Source organism: Scyliorhinus torazame, chromosome 9 (genome assembly GCF_047496885.1).
Source record: "Scyliorhinus torazame isolate Kashiwa2021f chromosome 9, sScyTor2.1, whole genome shotgun sequence".
Lineage (NCBI taxonomy): Eukaryota > Metazoa > Chordata > Chondrichthyes > Carcharhiniformes > Scyliorhinidae > Scyliorhinus > Scyliorhinus torazame.
The window spans coordinates 68160611-68177242 of record NC_092715.1 but is presented as its reverse complement, the minus strand read 5'-3'; the positions used below and the strand labels follow the sequence as shown (position 1 = coordinate 68177242).

At 49.4% G+C, this 16632-nt stretch overlaps 1 protein-coding gene across 1 annotated transcript in view; it reads right to left on the bottom strand.

Annotated features, from left to right (window-relative positions):
* Window positions 1-16632, bottom strand: part of LOC140429276 (uncharacterized) — a 90742-nt gene that overhangs the window by 60142 nt on the left and 13968 nt on the right. The window lies entirely within an intron of this gene.

Genomic DNA, 16632 nt, shown 5'->3' with positions numbered 1-16632 from the left:
GAAACGCTGCGTGGAGGAGATAAAAAAGGAAATGAAGAAAGAGTTGTTGGCCCCGATATTACAGGCGATTGAAGGGCTGAAAGAGGAACAAAAGACCCAGGAGCAGGAGCTTCGGGTCGTGAAGGCGAAAGCAGCAGAGAATGAAAACGACATACAGGGCCTGGTGGTGAAGTCGGAGATACAGGAGGCACACCAGAAACGATCTGTGGAGAGGTTGGAGGCACTGGAAAATAACGCAAGGAGGAACAACTTGAGGATTCTTGGCCTTCCTGAAGGTGTGGAGGGGGCGGACGTCGGGGCATATGTGAGCACGATGCTGCACTCGTTAATGGGAGTGGAGGCCCCGACGGGTCCGTTGGAGGTGGAGGGAGCATACCGAGTTATGGTGCGAGAATCGAGAGCAGGAGAAGCTCCCAGAGCCATAGTGGTGAGATTTCTCCGTTTTAAGGATAGAGAAATGGTCCTTAGATGCGCGAAGAAAACTCGGTGTAGTAAATGGGAGAACGCGGTGATCCGCGTCTATCAAGATTGGAGTGCGGAGGTGGCGAGAAGGAGGGCGAGCTTTAATCGGGCCAAAGCGGTACTTCACAAAAAAAAGATAAAGTTTGGAATGCTGCAACCGGCAAGACTGTGGGTCACATATCAAGGGAGGCACCACTACTTTGAGACGGCGGATGAAGCGTGGATTTTTATTGTAGAAGAAAAATTGGAATGATTGGACTACGAAAATGAACGTTTGGACAAAGTGGTGGGACGAGTGGGGGGGGGGGGGGGGGGGCGAAGAGGGATTGTATGATTAATCCTGCGGTATGGTAACTTTTCTTTCTCCCACAGGTGGTGATGGGGGGAGGTGGGGAGGGAGAGGAGATGGGGCGTTGGCCATGGGAGGCGGGGCCGAGGGAGAGGCGCGGGCTTGGTTCCCGCGCTATGATAATTATGGCGGGAATAGAGAAGCAGGAAGGAGGGGGCGCCGCACGGGGCGAGCCGTGATCACGGGGGGAAGCCGAGGTCAGCCAGAGTTTGCTGACTTCTGGGAGCAACATGGGGGGAGTAATTACGCTAGCGGGGGGTCTAGCGGGGGGGGGGGGGGGGAGGGGGGAATTACTGGGTTGCTGCTGCTGGGGAAAGGGGGGAGTGGGTGCGGGAAAGGATGGGCGGGGGGGCACCGTCTGGGAGAAATACAGCCGCGTGGGAACTGGGCGAGAAGCTGGAAAAAGATGATGGCTAACCGGCAAGGGGGGGGGGGGTGGGAAGCCCCCCAACTCGGCTGATCACGTGGAACGTGAGGGGGCTTAACGGGCCGATAAAGAGGGCACGAGTACTCGCACACCTTAAGAAACTTAAAGCAGATGTGGTCATGTTACAGGAAACGCACCTGAAACTGATAGATCAGGTTAGGTTGCGCAAAGGATGGGTAGGGCAGGTGTTCCATTCGGGGCTGGATGCGAAAAACAGGGGGGTGGCTATATTAGTGGGGAAGCGGGTAATGTTCGAGGCAAAGACTATAGTGGCGGATAACGGGGGCAGATACGTGATGGTGAGTGGCAAATTACAGGGAGAGATGGTGGTGTTGGTAAACGTGTATGCCCCGAATTGGGACGATGCCAATTTTATGAGGCGAATGCTAGGACGCATCCCAGACCTAGAGACCAGAAAGCTGATAATGGGGGGAGACTTTAACACGGTGTTGGAACCAAGGCTGGATAGGTCGAAGTCCAGGACTGGTAGGAGGCCGGCAGCAGCCAAGGTGCTTAAGGATTTTATGGAGCAGATGGGAGGGGTGGACCCGTGGAGATTCAGTAGACCTAGGAGTAAGGAGTTCTCGTTTTTCTCCTATGTCCATAAAGTCTATTCACGCATAGACTTTTTTGTGTTGGGTAGGGCATTGATCCCGAGGGTGAGGGGAACGGAATATACGGCTATAGCCATTTCGGATCATGCCCCACACTGGGTAGACTTGGAGATAGGGGAGGAAACAAGAGGGCGTCCACCCTGGAGAATGGACATGGGACTAATGGCGGATGAGGGGGTGTGCTTAAGGGTGAGGGGTTGCATTGAAAAGTACTTGGAACTCAATGACAATGGGGAGGTTCAGGTGGGAGTGGTCTGGGAGGCGTTGAAGGCGGTGGTTAGGGGGGAGCTGATATCAATAAGGACACATAAAGGGAAGCAGGAGAGTAAGGAACGGGAGCGGTTGTTGCAAGAACTTTTGAGGGTGGACAGACAGTATGCGGAAGCACCGGAGGAGGGACTGTATAGGGAAAGGCAAAGGCTGCATGTGGAATTTGACTTGCTGACCACAGGCACTGCAGAGGCACAATGGAGGAAGGCGCAGGGTGTACAGTATGAATATGGAGAGAAGGCGAGCAGATTGCTGGCACACCAATTGAGGAAAAGGGGAGCAGCGAGGGAAATAGGGGGGGTGAGAGACGAAGATGGAGAGACGGAGCGGGGAGCGGAGAGAGTGAATGAAGTGTTTAAGACATTTTATAAAAAATTGTATGAAGCTCAACCCCCGGATGGGAGGGAGAGAATGATGGAGTTTTTGGATCGGCTGGAAATTCCCAAGGTGGAAGAGCAGGAAAGGATGGGATTGGGAGCACAGATCACGGTAGAAGAAGTGGTGAAAGGAATTAGAAACATGCAGACGGGAAAGGCCCCGGGACCGGACGGATTCCCAGTTGAATTTTACAGAAAATATTTGGACTTGCTCGCCCCGCTACTGACGAGGACCTTCAACGAGGCAAAGGAAAGGGGACAACTGCCCCCGACTATGTCAGAAGCAACGATATCGCTTCTTTTAAAGAAGGAAAAGGATCCGCTACAATGCGGGTCCTACAGACCAATCTCCCTCCTCAATGTAGATGCCAAGGTCTTGGCCAAGGTAATGGCAATGAGAATAGAGGAATGTGTCCCGGGGGTGGTTCATGAGGACCAAACTGGGTTTGTGAAGGGGAGACAGCTGAACACGAACATACGGAGGTTGTTAGGGGTAATGATGATGGCCACACCAGAGGGTGAAACGGAGATAGTAGTGGCGATGGATGCCGAGAAAGCATTTGATAGAGTGGAGTGGGATTATCTGTGGGAGGTGTTGAGGAGATTTGGGTTCGGAGAGGGGTATGTTAGATGGGTGCAGCTGTTGTATAGGGCCCCAGTGGCGAGTGTGGTCACGAATGGACGGGGATCGGCATATTTTCGGCTCCATAGAGGGACAAGGCAGGGATGTCCTCTGTCCCCATTACTGTTTGCACTGGCGATTGAGCCCCTGGCGATAGCGCTGAGAGGTTCCAAGGGATGGAGGGGAATACTTAGGGGAGGAGAAGAACACCGGGTATCTTTATATGCGGATGATCTGCTACTATATGTGGCGGATCCAGCGGAGGGGATGCCAGAAATAATGCGGATACTTGGGGAGTTTGGGGATTTTTCAGGGTATAAATTGAACATGGGAAAGAGTGAGCTGTTTGTGGTGCATCCAGGGGAGCAGAGTAGAGAAATAGAAGACCTACCGTTGAGGAAGGTAACAAGAGACTTTCGTTACCTGGGGATCCAGATAGCTAAGAATTGGGGCACATTGCACAGGCTAAATTTGACGCGGTTGGTGGAACAGATGGAGGAAGATTTCAAGAGATGGGATATGGTAGCATTGTCAATGGCAGCGAGGGTGCAGGCAGTTAAGATGGTGGTCCTCCCGAGATTCCTTTTTGTGTTTCAGTGTCTCCCGGTGGTGATCACGAAGGCTTTTTCAAAAAGGATAGAAAAGAGTATTATGGGTTTTGTTTGGGCCGGGAAGACTCCGAGAGTGAGGAAGGGATTCTTACAGCGTAGTAGGGATAGGGGGGGGCTGGCACTACCGAGCCTAAGTGAGTATTATTGGGCCGCTAATATTTCAATGGTGAGTAAGTGGATGGGAGAGGAGGAAGGAGCGGCGTGGAAGAGATTAGAGAGGGCGTCCTGTAGGGGGACCAGCCTGCAGGCTATGGTGACAGCCCCATTGCCGTTCTCACCAAGGAACTATACCACGAGTCCGGTGGTGGTAGCTACACTGAAGATTTGGGGACAGTGGAGACGACATAGGGGAAAGACCGGAGCACTGGGGGGGTCCCCGATAAGAAACAACCATAGGTTTGCCCCGGGGGGAATGGATGGGGGATATGGAATGTGGCAAAGAGCAGGTATAACGCAATTGAAAGATCTATTTGTGGATGGGAAGTTTGCGAGTCTGGGAGCGCTGACCGAGAAATATGGGTTGCCCCAAGGGAATGCATTCAGGTACATGCAATTGAGGGCTTTTGCGAGGCAGCAGGTGAGGGAATTCCCGCAGCTCCCGACACAAGAGGTGCAGGACAGAGTCATCTCAAAGAAATGGGTGGGGGACGGTAAGGTGTCGGATATATATAGGGAAATGAGAGACGAAGGGGAGACTATGATGGACGAACTAAAAGGGAAATGGGAAGAAGAGCTAGGGGAGGAGATTCAGGAGGGGATGTGGGCAGATGCCCTAAACAGGGTAAACTCGTCGTCCTCGTGCGCCAGGCTAAGCCTGATTCAGTTTAAGGTATTACACAGGGCACATATGACTGGAACACGGCTCAGTAAATTTTTTGGGGTGGAGGATAGGTGTGCGAGGTGCTCAAGAAGCCCAGCGAATCATACCCATATGTTTTGGTCATGCCCGGCACTACAGGGGTTTTGGATGGGGGTGACAAAGGTGCTTTCGAAAGTAGTAGGAGTCCGGGTCGAACCAAGCTGGGGGTTGGCTATATTTGGGGTTGCACAAGAGCCGGGAGTGCAGGAGGCGAAAGAGGCCGATGTTTTGGCCTTTGCGTCCCTAGTAGCCCGGCGCAGAATATTGCTAATGTGGAAAGAAGCCAAGCCCCCGGGGGTGGAGACCTGGATAAATGATATGGCGGGGTTCATAAAGTTAGAGCGGATTAAGTTCGTCCTAAGGGGGTCGGCTCAAGGGTTTACTAGGCGGTGGCAACCGTTCGTCGAATATCTTGCGGAAAGATAGATAGGGGAGAACAAAGAAGGCAGCAGAAGCGGCCCAGGACTTGGGGGGGGGGGGGGGGGGGGGGGGGATGGGGGGGGATGGGGGGGGGGTGTGGCCTGAGACAAGGCAGTTGCCAATTAGGGCTAGTTTTTTTATTTTTTGTTATTTAATATTTATTTATTTGTTGTTGTTTTTGTTTAAATTTAAAAAAGGTCATTATTATCTATATTGTTACAATGTTGTGTAAAGGATGCACAATGTACTGTGTTGGTTGACCAAAAATTTTCAATAAAATATTATTTAAAAAAAAAAGTGTTTGAATTAGAATCCAAATTGGCAAAGTAAAAGAAACCACAAGCGAAACTAGTATTGATCAAACCTCCAAAATTCAGAAGTGTGTAATTTGCATGCGCACTAACAAAGGGATGTAAGGTAAACTCGATAGATTTTGTTGCGTGAAACTTTCGGGAGTTGCGTAAACCGGAAATTAGCTTGAGCCGTACCCGTGTTTGCACCACCGCTTTATTCCCCCTTGTTACAAATTTCCAGTAGACAGAAGTAATTGTAGGGATGGCCATGAAGGCAATGGAATGCCTTATGCATCCACAAGAGCCCGAGGTCGCAGCGACCAACAGATCAGAACAGTGTCCCGTATGGGAAGAAGAGGTTAGGAGATACCTAAAGCGGAAAGAATGGCCCCGATGGTCGGAATTTTGCGCAAATGGGGAAACAGGTCCTGGCAGCAGAGGACAGACTTGGTGGGACAGCCTGACCGAGATCCACAAGAAAAGTTTACGTAAGGTTCGCAAGCCGATGGCAATCGTGTCCTGCTTGGCACAATTGAGAGGCACAGAGGACGTGAGGACGCTCCGTAGATAGCTTGAGGAGAAGGAGAGAAGTAGAGAGGGAGACATTAGTGAAAGCGAGGGATTAAATGTGCAGCTCCGGGAGCAGCTAGCGGTGAAGGACAAGGAAACGGATGATGTCAAGAGGGCACACCAATCTTGTCTCGCCCACCTCAGCAGCTTCCAGATTCAGTATGATAAGGCCTACCAGGACACGCAACGTGCGGTACTGGTAAGAGAAGAAACCGAGAACCAGGTAGAACAATTGAGGAAACAATGTGATGATTTGAAGGCAGCCCTCCGGGCACTCCACAGTTCCACCACGGAACAGAGACAGAGTTCGGTGGATCATTCCAAGTGCAGGCAGCAAATTGCAAGATTGCAATCCCTGCTATCCATCCAGAATGGGTTCAGAGACAACTTTGGCCCACAGCTAGATCAGGAAGATAGCCCCGATTGGCAGGAACTCAGTGAAACGGCCCAACAGTACGTGAGTGAGACCAAAAATCAGAATAGAGCCCCCCAGGCCCTGGAAAGAAAAGCACCCGCACCACCAACTGCACAGGCAGCACCCAACCCAATGAACCCCATCAGCACGCAGTGCAGGGTCACCACAGAAGACCAACCCGATTTTGTGTATACAACCCCATTAACCATCACCCAGTTAAGAGATGTCCACGATAAGATTGAGACTTTCCACCCCACATCAGACCCACACCACTTTTCCGAATTAGTGAAGCAACAGACCCTCATGTACGGTTTAGACAAGAAGGAAGAGGTAAAGCTCATAGTTATGTGCCTTGACCCGTCAGTTAGTTCAGCCCTTCCCGACCCACAAAATGTAGGAGTAGGTAGCCTCCAAGAGATGAAAACAGCCATTTTAGACGCCATTGGCTATAATAGAGGAGATCAGGTAGAAGGATTCAAACGGTGCCGACAGAAAAAGGGAGAGCATCCAACAGCGTTTGCTGGACGCCTCTGGATCCACTTTACCGCGGTATTCGGTGAGTTAGCCCGCGCCCGTTTATCAGCAGAGGATACGGCCAAATGGACCCGTACCCTAGTATCCCATGCCACAGAGGCAGGACAGAAAGCATGTGCCAATTACTACCCCTCAGACCCGGCACACAATAAAGTGTGGGTTCTGAAACACTTTTCAAGAGCTTAGGAACAGTCTATGCGGAGAAAGACAGAGCAGGAGAGAGTAGACGCCACAATGAATCCAGTAAGGGCACACCAAGACCCCGCATGGGTAAATGAAGGCAGAAGCAACGTGCAGCACCCTAAAGCACAGGAATGTTATACTTGCGGACAGAAAGGACATTACGCGCGAGAATGTCAAGCCCCCCCCCCCGTAGCAGCAACGGAATCAACACCCAAATGCCCCCTCCTCGAAACAATGCCAGACCCATCCACGGTGTTAGCGCCCGAGCAGATAATTTGGCCATGAACAGCACCGATTGACGGTGTTCGGGCTCCCCAACTTGGGTCTGCGATACCCTTTGGGATAAGTCCGGAAGACCGGTAGTTGCAGACACAGTCCAGGGACACCCAGTAGAGTTCCTTTGGGACACAGGAGGGTCCTGCATCACGTTAAACTCCTCCACCATGTATCAGAGAGAGATATGGCCCACTACGGACACCATTACCCTTAGTGGCTTTACAGGTCACCTCCAGCAGGGACTCATCACAGCCCCTGTGGATGTACAGATTGGCAATATTAAAACAAAACACTCGATTGTTTTAGTAGATTTACCCCAGGCAGCAGAACACATCCTGGGCATAGATTTCATGAATACACACAACCTTTCGTTCGACCCAGTTAATAGATGTATATGGAAAATGGCTAGAGCAGCGCGCGCCCCTGCCACGCTCACAGTAGGAGACTATGCACACAGAATTAGCTCAGTAGGAGAGTACTGGTTTGATCCACAAACCATTACCAGACAACGCGGTTAGAGAGGTCTTGAAAAGACATAAGGCTTTGTTTGCCCAGTACAAGCACGACTGCAGCAAAATCCCAGGAGTGGTTAACATTACAGGTCCCGATCCTAAGCCCTCGAAACAACACGGCTTTCCCCAGCAAGCCGAGGGAGAGATAGCCAAAGTAATCCAAAGTTTATTGAACCAAGGAGTGATTCGACCCGTAGCATCGATAAACAATGCCCCGATTTGGCCAGTAAGAAAACCAGATGGTTCATGGCGACTGACCATCGATTATAGGGAATTGAACAAAGTGACTCCCCTAGCAAACCCCACTACGAGTCCCGAGACCATGTTAAAACAGGGACTCCAGTCGAACTTTTTCACGGTATTGGACATTAGCAATGGCTTTTGGTCCATACCACTGGACAAAGCAAGTCAGTATAAATTTGCTTTCACTTTCCAGGGACAGCAGTACACGTGGACGTGCCTTCCACAAGGCTTCCACAACTCCTTCTCCATTTTCCACAGACAATTGGCGAACGGCTTATCAAAATTTTCCCGCCCTGAATTCCTTGTTCAGTATGTGGGCGACTTGCTCCTACAGACTGACACCAAGGAAGAGCACATCTCGCTTCTTTCGGAATTATTAGGACTACCCACAACAATTGGATGCAAATTTAACCCCAAGAAAGCCCAAATCCTCCAGGACAAAGTCACATATTTAGGTATGGTCATCACGCATGGGAAGCGTGAAATAGAACACAAAGGCATAGACTAAATTGTAAAATTGCCCTTGCCCCAAAACGTTACAGCACTCCAGTCATTTTTTGGACTGGTTAGATATTGTAGAAACCACACAGACAGTTTTGCCACAAAACCAGCCCCACTTTCCAAGCTCCTAAAGAAACAGGCCCCATGGAAATGGCTTCCACAGCACACGGGTGCCATGGATGCGTTGAAACGTGCCCCGAGCACAGCCACCGCTTTGCAGGCCCCAGATCCACACTCCCCATATGCGATAGAGGTAGTGACCACCGACCGAACCCTTTCGGCCGTACTCCTAGAGGAAAGGCACAATCGTAGTAGGAGTTTTAGATCCAATAGAGCAGCGGTGTTCAGCCTGCGAAAGGCACCTACTAGCAGTTTTCTGGGCGGTACAGTACTTCTCATACATAACCGGACTCAACCCTGTAACCATTTTGACCGAGCACACCCCGACACAGCTTTTATTGGACGGCAAACTAAAAGATGGCACAGTAAGCCAAATTCGAGCAGCACGATGGACCATACTCCGACAAGGACGCAACATTACTGTAAAACGGACAAAAACGCACACGTTTCTGGCCGACAATTTGCACTATGCAGGAACCCCACGAGTGCGAGATCATAGCCCCCAAGCACAGCACAGGCCCCTTTGTTCCCGAGTCGGTACCAAAAAAGACAGGCATCCGACCACAGACGACCCAGCCCATAGACAAAGCTTTGAGAATTTATGTAGATGGCTGCTCCGCAGATGGGATTATTTGTAGAGGATGCGAAGGGACGCGCTTTAGAAGAGAAAGCTTTAAAGTTGCCTGGCTACTTAGGTTCTCAGGCAGCCGAGTTAGCAGCCATTGCTTACATTTCATAGAATTTACAGTGCAGAAGGGGGCCATTCGGCCCATCGAGTCTGCACCGGCTCTTGGAAAGAGCAACCTACCCAAGGTCCACACCTCCACCCTATCCCCATAACCCAACAACCCCACCCAACACTATGGGCAATTTTGGATACTAAGGGCAATTTAGCATAGCCAATCCACCTAACCTGCACATCTTTGAACTGTGGGAGGAAACCGGAGCACCCGGAGGAAACCCATGCACACACAGGGAGGATGTGCAGACTCCGCACAGACAGTGACCCAAGCCGGAATCTAACCTGGGACCCTGGAGCTGTGAAGCAATTGTGCTATCCACAATGCTACCGTGCTGCCCTTATTGTCCAGCACCCGATTCGTTCCCGACCCCAGCAGACATATATACAGACAGTTTGTATGTCTGCAACAGCCTAACAGAATTCCTACCCCTGTGGGAATCTAGAGGATTTATTTCCGTCGACGGAAAACCTCTACCCTCAGCGCCATTACATCCTCCAGACAGCGAAAGGCAGAAAATATGGGATAAATAAAGTAAGAAGTCACCATCATTCCTCCCACCCGGTAACGTAAAAGCTGACACCCTAGCGAAGGCAGGCTCACGACATGGCCACTTTTGGCAAACTCCCGAGAGTGCCCCAGTACACGCAGTTCAGGTCTCACAGAACAACATTCAAGACTTAGCCCAGGCACAGAAGGAAGATGAGACACTGAAGGAAATTTTGAAAGGAAACTTCCCAGCTCCCTACGAAAAGTTTAGGAATTCTTTAACGATCCATGAGGGAATCGTTTTAAAAGATGACATTTATGTAGTCCCCACCCAGGACAGGAATGAGATCATTTGTAAATGCCATGACGGTCATGGACACCAAGGGATAGAATCCACCCTTGCCCACCTCAGACCTCTCTGCTGGTGGCCTGAGTTAAAAACCGACGTATCCCATTACTTTAAAAATTGCTTGATTTGTGCACAGAACAACCCGGATAGATATGCGAAGAAAGCCCAGCTACGACGCACCCGCCCTGTAAATGGCCCGTGGACAAACTTACAGTTAGACTATATTGGTCCCCTGCCCCCCCCCTGCAGAAATGGATACAAATATGTGTTGGTCGTAATCGACACATTTACAAAATGGGTCGTAGCTTTCCCCTCGAAAACAAATACAGCCAAGGCAACGGGAAAGATCCTAACCGAGCAAATTTTCACCAGATGGGGACTCCCCCGTAGTATTGAGTCGGACCAAGGTTCGCACTTTACAGGCAGGGTCATGAAAATGTCATGACCATTTTTGGTATAAAGCAAAAGTTTCACATTGCCTATCACCCGCAGTCCAGCGGCATTGTGGAACGCATGAATCGGGCACTGAAGGCCACACTTAGAAAAATGGTGCAGCAGCACAACACGACATGGGACACAGTGCTCCCATTCGCACTGATGCTTATTTGAAACACGGTGCCGAGTATGGGGGATATACCCCGCATACCCTCATGACCGGACGACCCATGAAGGGTACCGAGTATTTATTTGGACTTGATTTGGCCAAACCCGCAGTCACCGCCCTGACCCATGAGAAAGCCGTCCAGCACATGTTAGAAAATATTAAAGCAGCACAGCTCGCTGCAGCTGTTCGATTAGGCGCTAAACAAAAGCAGAGTAAGACCTGCTTTGGTAAGACAGTACACCCGACAGAGTATACAGTCGGACAGCAAGTCATAATCTCCTTATACAACCCCAGCTCATTCCTCTCCCCTAAATTTGCAGGACCCTAGTCAATCTCGGACAAAGTAAGCCCCTCAGTTTGTAAAATCACATATCCGAACGGAAAATCAGGATGGTTCCATGTAAATCAGCTTAAGGTTTATGCAACGCAGTGCAGCCACTCGCACCACCTCTCATTGGCAATGGCAAACAACCAAGACCCGCTCACTGACAACCCAATTTCCCCCTCCCCCAGCAGCAACAGCACGTCCAAGGACACACCCTTGACCCCGCCCCCAGGATCAAATGTCACCCTAACGCTTGATTCGGCTGCAAGCGACAGCGATAGCGACAGCACAACTGACGTCCGACGAGACCCGAACAATGGACACACAGACCAGGCCCCAGTCACTAGTCCCAGAGACACCGACCATGATATGTTCAGCCCCGTTGAGACGATTTATTTACCCACCCCGGAATCTAACCCATCACCCGGCGATAGCGACACTCCCCTTGCTCCGACCGCCCTACAGAATTCGAAACATTGGCACCGCGATAATTCCTGTCATCTGACACAAAATGACTAAATGGACCCCACATCGGCACACGCCGCGTTAGCACTGAAACTCCAGGCACGAGTTTGGCACCCGGGAGATGGTGATGACTCCGAATCTGACTCCCACCATGGTAACCCCTTTGAGATCCTTTTTGGTATGGAACCTTGATGAGAGTCAGGAACCGATTGAGATTTACGGTGTCCTATACTCTGATGGAACCTGCCCACTTTTCTTCTTTAGCTTGTTTTAAATGTTGTACGTTCTCTCTTGTACGATTTTGTGTGTCAGCCTCACGGATAATTTCTTGATAGTCATACTTACTCTTCTGACGCCACATGGCAGTGAAGGAAACAAGTTTGTTGAGCCCATATATTACCAAATTCTTACCGCTCTTGGAAGGTCACTCAGGCAGTGGAGTAATGGCACTTATCCCCACCCTGCCTGAGGACCCCCTATACATTTGGTCAGCCAAACTCAGGTAGTGGAGCAACGGCACTGGTCAACCGCCCAACCCGGGGATTCCACCCATTCTTGCCCTGCTGCGCCACCCCATTCGGAGAATTGTTTTCGAAACTCTTTTGCTGTTCTTTTTCATACCTGTGGTTTAAAGAATGCACTTTGCCACAACTTTTGCCCCTTTCCGGCGACCCTTCGGTTGCTATCCCCCCCCACCTACTATTTACATGTCAGAATCATTTGGTTGGAAAAACGAGTTTGCAGAGACGGAGAAATTGTCCACCCACTCAGCCCATCACAGGCTGCGAGAGTGCTCGCACTGTGACAGAATTTGTCTAGTCTCCGCAAATGGTGGTTTTAAAAAAAAATGAGGGAGTCACATATGGTGACGATTCTAAAGGGAAATTGGCGTTAAGGAGCAACAGACAGACACACGAGATGTTAAGCAACAAGATAATAACAGATATTATGCTTGTACCTCTAGGAAGATACAAAGATACTTAAAGACGGAGAAAAGCCTGAACAAAATGAAGACGAACCTGATGATCTGCATCATGATCGTCGCTGGAAAAGTACAGTTGCGCGCGTTACCCACCTCTACCTCCCTCACAACACAGGCCCCAAACACGACTACCCAACACAACATCCCCAGCCCGGACACACCATACATAGACCCAGCCACTGATATCCCCACATGGTGTGAGAATCTCATTAAATGGTACTCCCTGTCATACACAGTAGAAGCCTTACTGGTGCTAGCTATATTGCGCAGTGTCATCCAGACAATCAGACTGCAGAAATGGAGACGGAGAGCCTCCCGCCCTCCAGTATACACCCTTAGAGCCCTTTTCCTTGGACTCCAGCAAACCCCACACTCTTTCTGAACCTTCCTCTTTAATAAATTCCGCGGTTGTTGTTTCTTTAATAAAGTTACTTCTTTGTACGTAGACATTTGATAAGTAGGAATGTGATGCTGCTAGTGGTTATATTTTTTGTATTGTAAGATAAGATCTTTGATTGTTAAATAGCAGCATGAGTGTAGTCTAGTTAGAGACAGTTAGAGGTCCCCCTTTTTGTGTAAGGAGAATGGAATATAGGTTTGAATGTTAAATGCCCCCTTAGGAATTTTTAGAGATGTGTTGTATTAGGGAAATTTAGGTAAATGTTTTGACCCATTGGACAGAGTAGGATAGAACCTGTACTTGATTGAGGGTACCCGGCATGTCAGAGAACAGGAGAAGACCCAGTAGTGTGATCCTTCAACGCTTCACGTTGAGGATCAAGAGGACGGAGTGTAGCCATCTGGGATGGCCACTTACAACCAGGAACAGAGAAACTCGCAAAGCCTGGCAGGTAAAATGGACAAAGCAAGATTCAGGTAGGCTCAGAGCCTGAAATGTATATAAGCCAGGTGCCTGAAGTTAAGTACAGGTTGTCTTAGTCGATAGGTGTAGTTAACTAGTAGTGTTTATGTTGCATGACTAATTGTGTGCAAATAAAGTACCCTTGACCTTGAACTAGCTAACTGCTGTTTGGCTCTTTGATCGATAGCCAGTTGAACCTTGTGGTGGTATCATTTGATACCTGGCGACTCTGAGCATTAGAATATAGATACCAAAAGGAGGGCAAACCCACTGATTGCCGTAGTTAGAGCGGAGCCAGTTGAAAAGTATCGAAACTCCGACCAATTAGCATTTTGATGGGCCTATTAGCATTTGATGGCCCATCTTCACCAAGACAAAGGACTGGTACTCGAGCGACCGGTACAGTCCCAGACATTTCAGCGCCACTTCCTGTTCTAGGGAAGCTTAAACAATGGGTTAGTGACCGCTTGGGACACGCCCAGCCATCCAGACCCCCGCCCATTTATTGGTTAGAAATTGAACAGAGTGATCAGGGATCACCCAATTAGTGGGGTCCAAACAGAAAGACCGCCCAAAAGAGCGCGAAAACCCCCAAACATAAGAGAATCCGCCATGTATTCGTCCTCTTTTGGACCTGGCGCCCCGGCTACGACTATTTCCAAGTGCAGCACCACCAGAAGCAAGTCCAAGTTCAATGCTCGCTACCAGACGGATGAGCCTGGCTGAGCAACAATTACTTCTCCAGACTCCATAGATCCAGAATCGAACAACGGCCACTGTTCCTCTGGCCTAAGCCGGGTGCCTGAAGTTAAGTAAAGGTTGTCTTAGTCGATAGGTGTAGTTAACTAGTTGTGTTTATGTTGCATGACTAATTATGTGCAAATAAAATACCCTTGACCTTGAACTAACTGGTGTTTGGCTCTTCGATTGATAGCCGTTTCTGGCTATCTTTGGCGACTCTGAGCATTAGAATATAGGTACCAAAAGAAAGGATGGCAAACCCACTGATTGCCGTAGTTAGAGCAGAGCCAGGAGAAAAGGCAACACTACTCCTAAGATGGTCCAGGTGTTTTTAAGGAATTTTATGTTGGACCGTAACATTGTAGGAGACAGGTTGCATTTTCTCTAATGCGACTCCAGGGACCCTTTGCTGAGGTTTTGCACTTGTACAGCACCCCTGTCTTAAATGCTCTCTCAGGCTCCTGGCGTCATAACTTCTCTTTTGACTCTCTGTTTAGTCTTTACCTTCTCCGCTAAATGGGAAATAGCAGGCTCAGCCTGGTGCGAAGTTGTCGTCCCATCAGCAGTTCTGCCGGGCCAACTCCTGTCGTGGTATGGGGTGTGGTGCTATTATCAAACAGGAATTCTGCCAACCTTGTCTCCATGGATCCGGTCGTCCTTTCTTCATCCCAGCTTTTAAAAATATTTTATTCAGGCCCAAGCTTAGTCTCCGCCTTCTCGAGTAATAATAGGGCTGGTCATTTCAGCATGGCATCGGGGTCAATATAGATCCTGGCCCTTGTTACTTTTATTTTACAGAGGCCCTCTTGGAAGATGTCTGGGTATTTAATAATAATCTTAAATAATCCTACAAGCCCAGTTGAATTAAAACAGTAACATTGGAGGATGATTGAAGGCTTCAGGTCATAGTGATTTCGTACAAGATCTACGAGCTCAACAAACGTTTTGGAATCTGGGACCATTGGTTAAGTTAGGCTTTTTATGATGCTAAACAGCAGAGCCCCATAGTCAGGAAGATTACAGTCTGCTTCTCAACCTTCAATGCTATTGGCGCAAAAGAAATAATGCTTGCACTCAGCATATTAGGCCCAATATTTTACGTTTGCATCATGGCTCAAGTTTGCCAAAGAAACGCATTTACATTTTTGCCCCCTTACCGGAGTAGTTTTCTTTACTTTCGGCTGTTCAGAATGCTATTCTTGCGCCTCGTCACCAATTTAATAACTCTAGGAGAGGCCAGGGTAGGCATAACAAAGGTTTATTCTTGAACAGAAAAGCCACAGCGTACAACACAATCGTCTCAGCCCAGGACCATTGGGAACTCAGTCCAGGTCTGGTCACGGTATTTAAGGTCCCGCTAGCAAACCCCTACCGGGTGGACCACTACTCGCTCAATACGAGAACTCTCACTCCGGAAGGGGTTCATTAGGCAGGGGTGGCTTTTAATGGGCTGCAGGGCTAGGGCTCCACTGGGGGCTATGAGTGCAAAACATTACATTCAGCCACATAGGAATCATCAGAGAAAATTTCACTGATTGGCATAAGCCACATGGAGCCAGAATGGGAGGAGCATAGAATAAAGAAGTTGTTGAGCTAGCAAAGATTGTCCTTGACCCAGTCCATGGAGGAGAAGGACACGTCAGGCTAACTCAGACATGCCCAACATGTTGTGCACAGAGCATGGTCATAATATATCATGTTTTGGCCCATGGAATTTCTGGAATCATAATGGGCCACAGCTCAGTCAGGGGAGGCATCTGCTGCCTTCATCTGGGGAAAAGGGGGTATCTCAGGGTGTGCAGCTATCCGAGGGTGTGAGGGGGTGGGAATTGGGTTACTGTTTAAGCGGCCTCAAGATGGGGATGGGTGAGGTTCAAACAGGGCAAAGGCACATCCACTTCAAACTGTTCAGGCGTTAACTAACGGATATGCACCTCAAACACGATGGGATCAAGTAATACAAGGGGATGATTGAAAGGTCTGTGAGGGATGGATACTTGAACATCAAGGTCACGGAGGGGGATTTCCATACTCACACAAGCAGGGTCCAAGCTGGTCTGGCAGTGAGTTCTGCACCAACCATCTTCGTGCAGCAATGGTGCAGTACAAAATTAAAACAAGGCAAAGCTCTGCTGATGAGGGCTCTGTGGGTGGATTGGAGGGCAGCTACATATAATTGGGGTGTGGGGAGAGGCTGATTACATCGGCATTCAACTGAACTGAAGGAGAGAGGCACAGCTAAGATATGCTAGGAGTCTTTTAATGACAACACAAGAGAATCAGTAAAGTGAAGCAACGATGCCCATTCACGCGAGACTAATCTCGTAAAGTGACTCTAATTGATCTCCTTGCATAAACTCCTTGGGCACAATTCTCCGATCGCGGGACAGAGTGTCCGCGCCATCGTGAACGCCGTC